Source organism: Aquarana catesbeiana, linkage group LG12, assembly GCF_042186555.1.
Source record: "Aquarana catesbeiana isolate 2022-GZ linkage group LG12, ASM4218655v1, whole genome shotgun sequence".
In the NCBI taxonomy this organism is placed as follows: domain Eukaryota; kingdom Metazoa; phylum Chordata; class Amphibia; order Anura; family Ranidae; genus Aquarana; species Aquarana catesbeiana.
The window spans coordinates 69,443,855-69,454,896 of NC_133335.1; the positions used below are offsets into that span (position 1 = coordinate 69,443,855).

An 11,042-nucleotide genomic window follows, 5' to 3' on the forward strand; every position below is an offset into this window, starting at 1 on the left:
TATTTTAGGAAAAAAACATTATAGTTGACTCATTGGTCATTGGTTTGATTAGCCATTCTCGTCCAATGTTTCATGAAACCCTAGAGATCTTCCAGGGATTGCTAGGAGTACTTAGAGCAGTGGCTGATTAACCTCCCTTCCATAGTTCTGGGGCCAACACTACTTGGAACAGTCAGAAGCATTACACCAACAATCTCTTTGGCTGTCTGTAAGGAGGGCGCTGTAACTGCCATTGTAAGGGCATTCTTCCCACTGGGGACCAATGAAAGGAGTATTCGTCCCAGGGGGTTCCCCCAGACCTGAAATTATTTCAGATATGCCTTTGGGGTAAAAGGGTTGAGAAAGGCTGGTTTAGAATAATTTTCATCATACAGTGGTGAATCCTATGCGGGGCACCGCCATTGTGAATAATTTTTTCTAATCTTTAGATACCGTGGTGTCTTGACAACATGTAGCTTTCACATAGTTGCCAACATTGAAAAAAAAATATGTGGGACACTTTTTTGGCTGTAGGCGGAGCCGATCAATAATTAGGGGGTGGGGCATTCATTTGTAGGTGTGGTCTAGCAAAAAATATTAATTGTGCCAAGGCGGAAAATGGGCGTGGCTTACCCCAAAAGTGGGCGTGGCTTGCACGAAAGTGGTCGTGGCCTGCATGAAAGTGGGCGTGGTTTGCATAAAAGTGGGTGTGGCTTACGTGAAAGTGGAAGTGGCTCAAGAGGGTGTGGTTAGAGTCTGAGATGAATGAGGGATGGAGAGGGAGAGGGAGAGGGAAAGGGGGAGAGGGAAAGGGGGAGAGGGAAAGGGGGAGAGGGAGAGGGAAAGGGGGAGAGGAAGAGGGGGAGAGAGGAATGACGGGACAGCAGCCCCAGATCCTACACAACAATAGAAATATGTGTATTCTAGAAAGTTTAACAATCAGCAGATAAAGATACTCCAAACACCTGGTGTTAACGCTTCAATCATCCCGGCACCATGGTTGTTATGGTGTCAGGATGATTGAAGCGCATTATTTCTATTATTACATTGTAATATAAAATTAAATCATTCAACTCACCATAATGCCGAATCAGTGGGATCCCTGAGCGTGTCACTAGCCACGTCGCCTGCCACCAGCAGAGTCCGTCCTTGCATCAGGTGCCCCCGCCAGAGTCTGTCCTTGCATCAGGTGCCCCCGCCAGTGCAGCCCCCCCTCAGTTAATGCAGCCTCCCCCGCCTCAGTCAGCCCCCCCCTCAGTTAGTGCAGCCCCCCTCAGTGCAGCCCCCCTCAGTTAGTGCAGCCCCCCCCTCAGTGCAGCCCCCCTCAGTTAGTGCAGCCCCCCCTCAGTTAATGCAGCCCCCCCTCAGTTAGTGCAGCCTCCCCCCCTCAGTTAGTGCAGCCCCCCTCAGTGCAGCCCCCCTCAGTTAGTGCACCCCCCCTCAGTGCAGCCCCCCCTCAGTTAGTGCAGCCCCCCCTCAGTTAGTGCAGCCCCCCCTCAGTGCAGCCCCCCTCAGTTAGTGCAGCCTCCCCCCCTCAGTGCAGCCCCCCCTCAGTTATTGCAGCCCCCCCCTCAGTGCAGCCCCCCCCTCAGTGCAGCCCCCCTCAGTTAGTGCAGCCTCCCCCCCTCAATGCAGCCCGGCCCCCGCTCAGTGGAGGAGCGGCCGGTGCTCTGCCAAGAAAGTTCCCCTCGGCAATGGCGGACCCCCTGTACTGCGCAGGCGCAGCGCTTGCGCAGTACGGGGCTTAGAAACTTTCAGCAAGACATGGCGCCGGCGCCGTGTCTTCTGCTCGCTTCAGTGGAGAGGGGAGGGGCCGTGCATCCAAAGAAGCTGCTTCATTGGCTGCACGGATCGAGCCCTCTTCCCCTCTCCACTCAACACTAGAGGCCGATAGAGCGGCGGCGCCGGCCGCCATTTTGCTGGAGCCGCTGCTCCAAAAAAACAAAAAAAAACAACATTCCCGATTTTCCTTATGGAAAATCCCGATTCGGGACACTCTCCAATCGGAACGAGGGTCCCAAAATCGGGATTGTCCCGGAAAAATCGGGACTGTTGGCAACTATGCTTTCAGAGCCATCTCATAGCCACCCACCCCCTTGAACTACGCAAAATTGTTAGGTTTAAAAAAAACAACACATTACTCATTAATACAAAGATTCAATTACAGCTTCTGACCAATTCGTTGGTGATGTCTTGCAAGCTTTGTGTAGCCTCGAGGATCTCAAATTTGCTGGAGTACATTTTTGTAAGATCTGGTAACCTCTTGTTTCCCAGGAGGTAGTGAGAAGGCCATGACTTCCCAAAAAATGTCCATAATATCCTTTATTAGATACAGGCCCAGATTAAGAGCATCATGGGCCTGGTGCTAAGGATGTTGGTGGGCCTTTTTATGAAAATAAATAAAATGAAAACGCAAACAATTTTTTGTGAAATTTAAATTAAAGAGAGAGAGGGGGTGAGAGAGAGGGGGGGAGAGAGAGAGAGGGGGGGGGAGAGAGAGAGAGGGGGGGAGAGAGAGAGAGAGAGAGAGAGGGGGGGGTGAGAAAAAGGGGAATAGAGAAAGGGTGAAAGAGAGAGAGGGTGGTAGGGGGTGAAGGGGGTGAGAGAGAGAACAGGGTGAAAGAGAGGGGATGAGAGAGAGAGGGGGGTGGGAGTGAGGGGGTGAGTCTGTGGGGGGCACAGCATAGAACATTACACGGGAGGGGGGGGTATAGCACAGTACATCACATGGTTGGCACAACACATTACATGGTGGATACATGGATACAGCACATTTAATGGCGGGCACAGCACATTACGCGGTTGGCACTGCCCAATACAGCACATTACAAGGTAGGCACAGTACATTATATGGTGGGCACAGCACATGACACGGTTGGTACTGCACAACACAACACATTTCATGGTGGGCACAGCTCATGCACACAGTGGGCACAGGACCTTATATGGTGGGCACAGCACATGACATGGCAGGCACAGCTGAGCACATTACATGGTGGGCACTGGACATTACAAGTGGGCACTGCACAGAACATTATATGGTGGGCACAACACATTATATAGTGGGTACTGCACATAGCATGGTGGGCACTGCACAGCACATGACAAGGTGGGCACTGCATGACACAGCACATTACATTGTGAGCACAGCACATTAAATGGTGGACACCACACATGACATGATGAGCCACATTCCATTGTGGGTACTGCACGGCACATGCCATGGTGGACAATGTACAGCACATTACATGGTGAGTACAGCATATTACATGGTAGGCACTGCATGGTGCAGCACATGACATGGTGGGCACAACACAGCACATGACATGGTGGGCAATGCACAGCAATTTACATGATGGGCACTGCACATGACATGGTGGGCACTGCATGACACAGCACATTACATGGTGGGTACAGCGCATTACATGGTGGGCACTGCATGGCACAGCACATGACGTGGTGGGCACAGCGCATTACATGGTGGGCACTGAATGGCACATAACATTACATGGTGGGCACAACACATTACATGGTGGGCACTGCATGGCATAGCACGTTTCATGGTGGGAAATGCAACTGCACATTACATGTTAGGAACTGCACATGACATGGTGGGCACTGTTGAACAGCACAGCACATTACACAGTGGGCACAACACACTACATGCTGGGCACAGCACATGGCAGGGTGGGCACAGCATAGCACATGACATGGTGGGAAGTGCACATGACATGGTGGGCGCTGCACATTACACGGTGGGCACTGCACATTACATGGTGGGATCACTGTATGGCACAGCACATGACATGGTGGACACTGCAAATTACATAGCGGGCATTGCAAGGCACAGCCATGACATGGTGGGCATTGCACATGACATGGTTGGCACTGGATGGCACATCACATGACATGGTGGGCACTGCACATTACATGGTGGGCAATGCAAGGCACAGCACATGACATGGTGGGCACTGCCAGGCCCAGATTAAGAGCATCATGGGCCTGGTGCTAAGGATGTTGGTGGGCCTTTTTATGAAAATAAATAAAATGAAAACGCAAACAATTTTTTGTGAAATTTAAATTAAAGAGAGAGAGGGGGTGAGAGAGAGGGGGGGAGAGAGAGAGAGGGGGGGGAGAGAGAGAGAGGGGGGGAGAGAGAGAGAGAGAGAGAGAGGGGGGGGTGAGAAAAAGGGGAATAGAGAAAGGGTGAAAGAGAGAGAGGGTGGTAGGGGGTGAAGGGGGTGAGAGAGAGAACAGGGTGAAAGAGAGGGGATGAGAGAGAGAGGGGGGTGGGAGTGAGGGGGTGAGTCTGTGGGGGGCACAGCATAGAACATTACACGGGAGGGGGGGGTATAGCACAGTACATCACATGGTTGGCACAACACATTACATGGTGGATACATGGATACAGCACATTTAATGGCGGGCACAGCACATTACGCGGTTGGCACTGCCCAATACAGCACATTACAAGGTAGGCACAGTACATTATATGGTGGGCACAGCACATGACACGGTTGGTACTGCACAACACAACACATTTCATGGTGGGCACAGCTCATGCACACAGTGGGCACAGGACCTTATATGGTGGGCACAGCACATGACATGGCAGGCACAGCTGAGCACATTACATGGTGGGCACTGGACATTACAAGTGGGCACTGCACAGAACATTATATGGTGGGCACAACACATTATATAGTGGGTACTGCACATAGCATGGTGGGCACTGCACAGCACATGACAAGGTGGGCACTGCATGACACAGCACATTACATTGTGAGCACAGCACATTAAATGGTGGACACCACACATGACATGATGAGCCACATTCCATTGTGGGTACTGCACGGCACATGCCATGGTGGACAATGTACAGCACATTACATGGTGAGTACAGCATATTACATGGTAGGCACTGCATGGTGCAGCACATGACATGGTGGGCACAACACAGCACATGACATGGTGGGCAATGCACAGCAATTTACATGATGGGCACTGCACATGACATGGTGGGCACTGCATGACACAGCACATTACATGGTGGGTACAGCGCATTACATGGTGGGCACTGCATGGCACAGCACATGACGTGGTGGGCACAGCGCATTACATGGTGGGCACTGAATGGCACATAACATTACATGGTGGGCACAACACATTACATGGTGGGCACTGCATGGCATAGCACGTTTCATGGTGGGAAATGCAACTGCACATTACATGTTAGGAACTGCACATGACATGGTGGGCACTGTTGAACAGCACAGCACATTACACAGTGGGCACAACACACTACATGCTGGGCACAGCACATGGCAGGGTGGGCACAGCATAGCACATGACATGGTGGGAAGTGCACATGACATGGTGGGCGCTGCACATTACACGGTGGGCACTGCACATTACATGGTGGGATCACTGTATGGCACAGCACATGACATGGTGGACACTGCAAATTACATAGCGGGCATTGCAAGGCACAGCCATGACATGGTGGGCATTGCACATGACATGGTTGGCACTGGATGGCACATCACATGACATGGTGGGCACTGCACATTACATGGTGGGCAATGCAAGGCACAGCACATGACATGGTGGGCACTGCACATTACATGGTGGGCACTGCAAGGCACAGCATGACATAGTGGGCACTGCACATCACATGAAGGGCAATGCAATGCACAGCACATGACATGGTCAGCACAGCGCATTACATGGTGGGCACTGCAATGTACAGCAAATGACATACTGGACACAGCACATTACATGGGGGGCACTGCAAGGCACATGACATGACATGGTGGGCACAGCACATTACATGGGGGGCACTGCAAGGCACATGACATGGTGGGCACAGCGCATTACATGGTGGGCACTGAATGGCACATAACATTACATGGTGGGCACAACACATTACATGGTGGGCACTGCATGGCATAGCACGTTTCATGGTGGGAAATGCAACTGCACATTACATGTTAGGAACTGCACATGACATGGTGGGCACTGCAAGGCACAGCATGACATAGTGGGCACTGCACATCACATGAAGGGCAATGCAATGCACAGCACATGACATTGTTCAGCACAGCGCATTACATGGTGGGCACTGCAACGTACAGCAAATGACATGGTGGGCACAGCACATTACATGGGGGGCACTGCAAGGCACATGACATGGTGGGCACAGCACATTACATGGGGGGCACTGCAAGGCACATGACATGACATGGTGGGCACAGCACATTACATGGGGGCACTGCAAGGCACATGACATGACATGGTGGGCACAGCACATTACATGGGGGGGCACTGCAAGGCACATGACATGACATGGTGGGCACAGAACATTACATGGGGACACTGCAAGGCACATGACATGACATGGTGGGCACAGCACATTACATGGGGGGCCCTGCAATGCACATGACATGGTGGGCACAGAACTTTACATAGTGGGCACTCCAATGCACATGACAGGACATGGTGGGCACAGAACATTACATGGGGGGCACTGCAAGGCACATGACATGACATGGTGGGCACAGCACATTACATGGGGGCACTGCAAGGCACATGACATGACATGGTGGGCACAGCACATTACATGGGGGCACTGCAAGGCACATGACATGACATGGTGGGCACAGAACATTACATGGGGGCACTGCAAGGCACATGACATGACATGGTGGGCACAGCACATTACATGGGGGCACTGCAAGGCACATGACATGACATGGTGGGCACAGCACATTACATGGGGGCACTGCAAGGCACATGACATGACATGGTGGGCACAGCACATTACATGGGGGCACTGCAAGGCACATGACATGACATGGTGGGCACAGAATTTTACATAGTGGGCACTGCAATGCACATGACATGGTGGGCACAGCACATTACATAGGGGCACTGCAATGCACATGACAGGACATGGTGGGCACAGCACATTACATGGGGGGGCACTGCAATGCACATGACATGGTGGGCACAAGAGAGCACATTACATGGGGGAAGCAGCAGTCTGTCCCCTAGCACAATAATTACACAATACCTCCCTAACAAATGTACTGACCTTATCATAACAGCATGGGAGATGTCCTTCCTCCCGGGCTTCTGCTGGTTAGGAGAACATCAGCGCCCCTCCCCCAGACACTGAGGAGGATCTCTGTGAGTGAACAGATCCTGTGATAGGGGTCAGGCATCGCTAGAGACAGGACTGGCTGCACTGACTTGTCTCCTCCATGTGAGCACAGAGGGCTCCTCTTCCTTCAGGAAGGCACACAGGAATTGACAAGCCACTGCCACGGGCCTATATTGAGGGAGGGGCCTGGAGCTGCAGCTCCACCAGCCCCTATGTTAATCCGGCCCTGGGCACTGCACATTACATGGTGGGCACTGCAAGGCACAGCATGACATAGTGGGCACTGCACATCACATGAAGGGCAATGCAATGCACAGCACATGACATGGTCAGCACAGCGCATTACATGGTGGGCACTGCAATGTACAGCAAATGACATACTGGACACAGCACATTACATGGGGGGCACTGCAAGGCACATGACATGACATGGTGGGCACAGCACATTACATGGGGGGCACTGCAAGGCACATGACATGGTGGGCACAGCGCATTACATGGTGGGCACTGAATGGCACATAACATTACATGGTGGGCACAACACATTACATGGTGGGCACTGCATGGCATAGCACGTTTCATGGTGGGAAATGCAACTGCACATTACATGTTAGGAACTGCACATGACATGGTGGGCACTGCAAGGCACAGCATGACATAGTGGGCACTGCACATCACATGAAGGGCAATGCAATGCACAGCACATGACATTGTTCAGCACAGCGCATTACATGGTGGGCACTGCAACGTACAGCAAATGACATGGTGGGCACAGCACATTACATGGGGGGCACTGCAAGGCACATGACATGGTGGGCACAGCACATTACATGGGGGGCACTGCAAGGCACATGACATGACATGGTGGGCACAGCACATTACATGGGGGCACTGCAAGGCACATGACATGACATGGTGGGCACAGCACATTACATGGGGGGGCACTGCAAGGCACATGACATGACATGGTGGGCACAGAACATTACATGGGGACACTGCAAGGCACATGACATGACATGGTGGGCACAGCACATTACATGGGGGGCCCTGCAATGCACATGACATGGTGGGCACAGAACTTTACATAGTGGGCACTCCAATGCACATGACAGGACATGGTGGGCACAGAACATTACATGGGGGGCACTGCAAGGCACATGACATGACATGGTGGGCACAGCACATTACATGGGGGCACTGCAAGGCACATGACATGACATGGTGGGCACAGCACATTACATGGGGGCACTGCAAGGCACATGACATGACATGGTGGGCACAGAACATTACATGGGGGCACTGCAAGGCACATGACATGACATGGTGGGCACAGCACATTACATGGGGGCACTGCAAGGCACATGACATGACATGGTGGGCACAGCACATTACATGGGGGCACTGCAAGGCACATGACATGACATGGTGGGCACAGCACATTACATGGGGGCACTGCAAGGCACATGACATGACATGGTGGGCACAGCACATTACATGGGGGCACTGCAAGGCACATGACATGACATGGTGGGCACAGAACATTACATGGGGGCACTGCAAGGCACATGACATGACATGGTGGGCACAGCACATTACATGGGGGCACTGCAAGGCACATGACATGACATGGTGGGCACAGCACATTACATGGGGGCACTGCAAGGCACATGACATGACATGGTGGGCACAGCACATTACATGGGGGCACTGCAAGGCACATGACATGACATGGTGGGCACAGAATTTTACATAGTGGGCACTGCAATGCACATGACATGGTGGGCACAGCACATTACATAGGGGCACTGCAATGCACATGACAGGACATGGTGGGCACAGCACATTACATGGGGGGGCACTGCAATGCACATGACATGGTGGGCACAAGAGAGCACATTACATGGGGGAAGCAGCAGTCTGTCCCCTAGCACAATAATTACACAATACCTCCCTAACAAATGTACTGACCTTATCATAACAGCATGGGAGATGTCCTTCCTCCCGGGCTTCTGCTGGTTAGGAGAACATCAGCGCCCCTCCCCCAGACACTGAGGAGGATCTCTGTGAGTGAACAGATCCTGTGATAGGGGTCAGGCATCGCTAGAGACAGGACTGGCTGCACTGACTTGTCTCCTCCATGTGAGCACAGAGGGCTCCTCTTCCTTCAGGAAGGCACACAGGAATTGACAAGCCACTGCCACGGGCCTATATTGAGGGAGGGGCCTGGAGCTGCAGCTCCACCAGCCCCTATGTTAATCCGGCCCTGATTAGATACATACAGCTGATATATGTATTTGAGAAGAACGCTGTTTTAGTTATTGGCTTTGGCATCTGTATTTAAATGCTGCATATAGTCCAATCATACCCTGTTAGCCCTAATCCCTGGATTTTATTGGGACAACTCTTTAGCTTTCTGCAATCAACTCAGGGAATTAAAGCTGAAGTGCAGGCAGATATGAAAAAACAATGAATGCTGTTGTGTATTCATTAAGAAAATCATTACATTGTCATTGTTAGTTTCCTAGGTGCCAATCAGGTTCTCTTGTAGTGCAAACAAAGTGACATAAGGAGAGGGTTCCATGAGTGATGACTCATTAGTGCCCTGATTTTTCTTGATTGTCTAAATAGGCTAGGATGTATTCTTGACCAAGCCGTGCGGCCTCTGCAGTAGTGCTCAGGGACTTGGCTATGTATATACAGTACAGTGAAGGCACCTGGGTCAATGTATTGGCTGAAAAGAATGTGAAATCTTTTGTCAGTTAACCTCTGAAATGTATCTGAACTGTGTATTTAAGTGTTTTTTGTGGAGTGTAGCACTTTGTATAGCATCAAAGCCAATATTGCACCACTATGTTTCATCAGCAGTTATGAACATTGTGACTAGAGAAATAAGAAGTAATTTCTAAATGACATAAGGCACTTCTTTTTAGTGGTAATTGTCTAATGTTGTAATTATATTCCTTAAAGTGATTGTAAAGGTTTGTTTTTTATTTTTTTTTAAATAACAAACATGTCATACTTACCTCCACTGTGCAGCTCGTTTTGCACAGAGTGGCCCCGAACATCCTTTTCTGGGGTCCCTCGGTGGCTCTCGAGGCTCCTCCCCGCATTAGTTAACCCCCTAGGAGAAGCTCTCTCATGAGGGCGGGGGGTTACCTTGCGGGCACGCGCCCGAGTCCAGCATTTGCATCCATAGACACGAGTGCCGGACTCAGCCCTGGCGCCTGCGTCATTGGATTTGATTGACAGCAGCGAGAGCCAATGGCTGCGCTGCTATCAATCTATCCAATCAAGAGCCGAGAACCCCGAGCAGAGGAAGAGCGTGTCTCTGGCGTGTGAAATTCCAGGGCTCAGGTAAGTAAAACGGAGGGGCTGGGGGGCCGGTCACTGCCAGGTGTTTTTTCACCTTAATGCATAGGATGCATGGATGCATTAAGGTGAAAAAACACAATAGTTTACAACCCCTGAAACGTGTATAGTGGGAACAAAAAAAAGTGCTGGTTCCGTTAATTTGTTAGTCCATATAGGATTCTTTACAGAATTTTCTAAAAAAATATAATTTTCATCATATCCACATTTATCCAATGATATTTTCCACTGCTTAGAAGGCTTCTTAGGTTATTTGAAAAACAGTCTCCACTCAAACATACAATTTCTTTTTTTGGTGAACATTTGTGGGCTAATTCTCCAGTTGGCTATTTATATTTACAAGAAACCCTAATTGTGGGAATTCCAGGTATTACTGTACAGAAATACGGAGGTGGGGAGTTAGACGCTAACTTTGATAAGTGTCCAGAATGGGTCTAGACAATATAAGCAGCTGCTTAAAGCGGAAGTAAACCCATCCATAAAACTGCTTCATTTCTGGCACGTGCCGGAAATGTAACACTCCCATTGGTTG

General features: G+C 50.7%; 1 long non-coding RNA gene across 1 annotated transcript in view; it reads right to left on the bottom strand.

The window, feature by feature from the left end:
• Window positions 1–7,309, bottom strand: part of LOC141114371 (uncharacterized) — an 85,138-nt gene extending 77,829 nt beyond the window's left edge. Inside the window, exon 1 of the long non-coding RNA XR_012236899.1 lies at window positions 7,073–7,309. This is a non-coding gene — a long non-coding RNA (uncharacterized lncRNA). The remainder of the gene's footprint in view (window positions 1–7,072) is intronic.
• Between the last annotated feature and the right edge of the window lie 3,733 nt (window positions 7,310–11,042).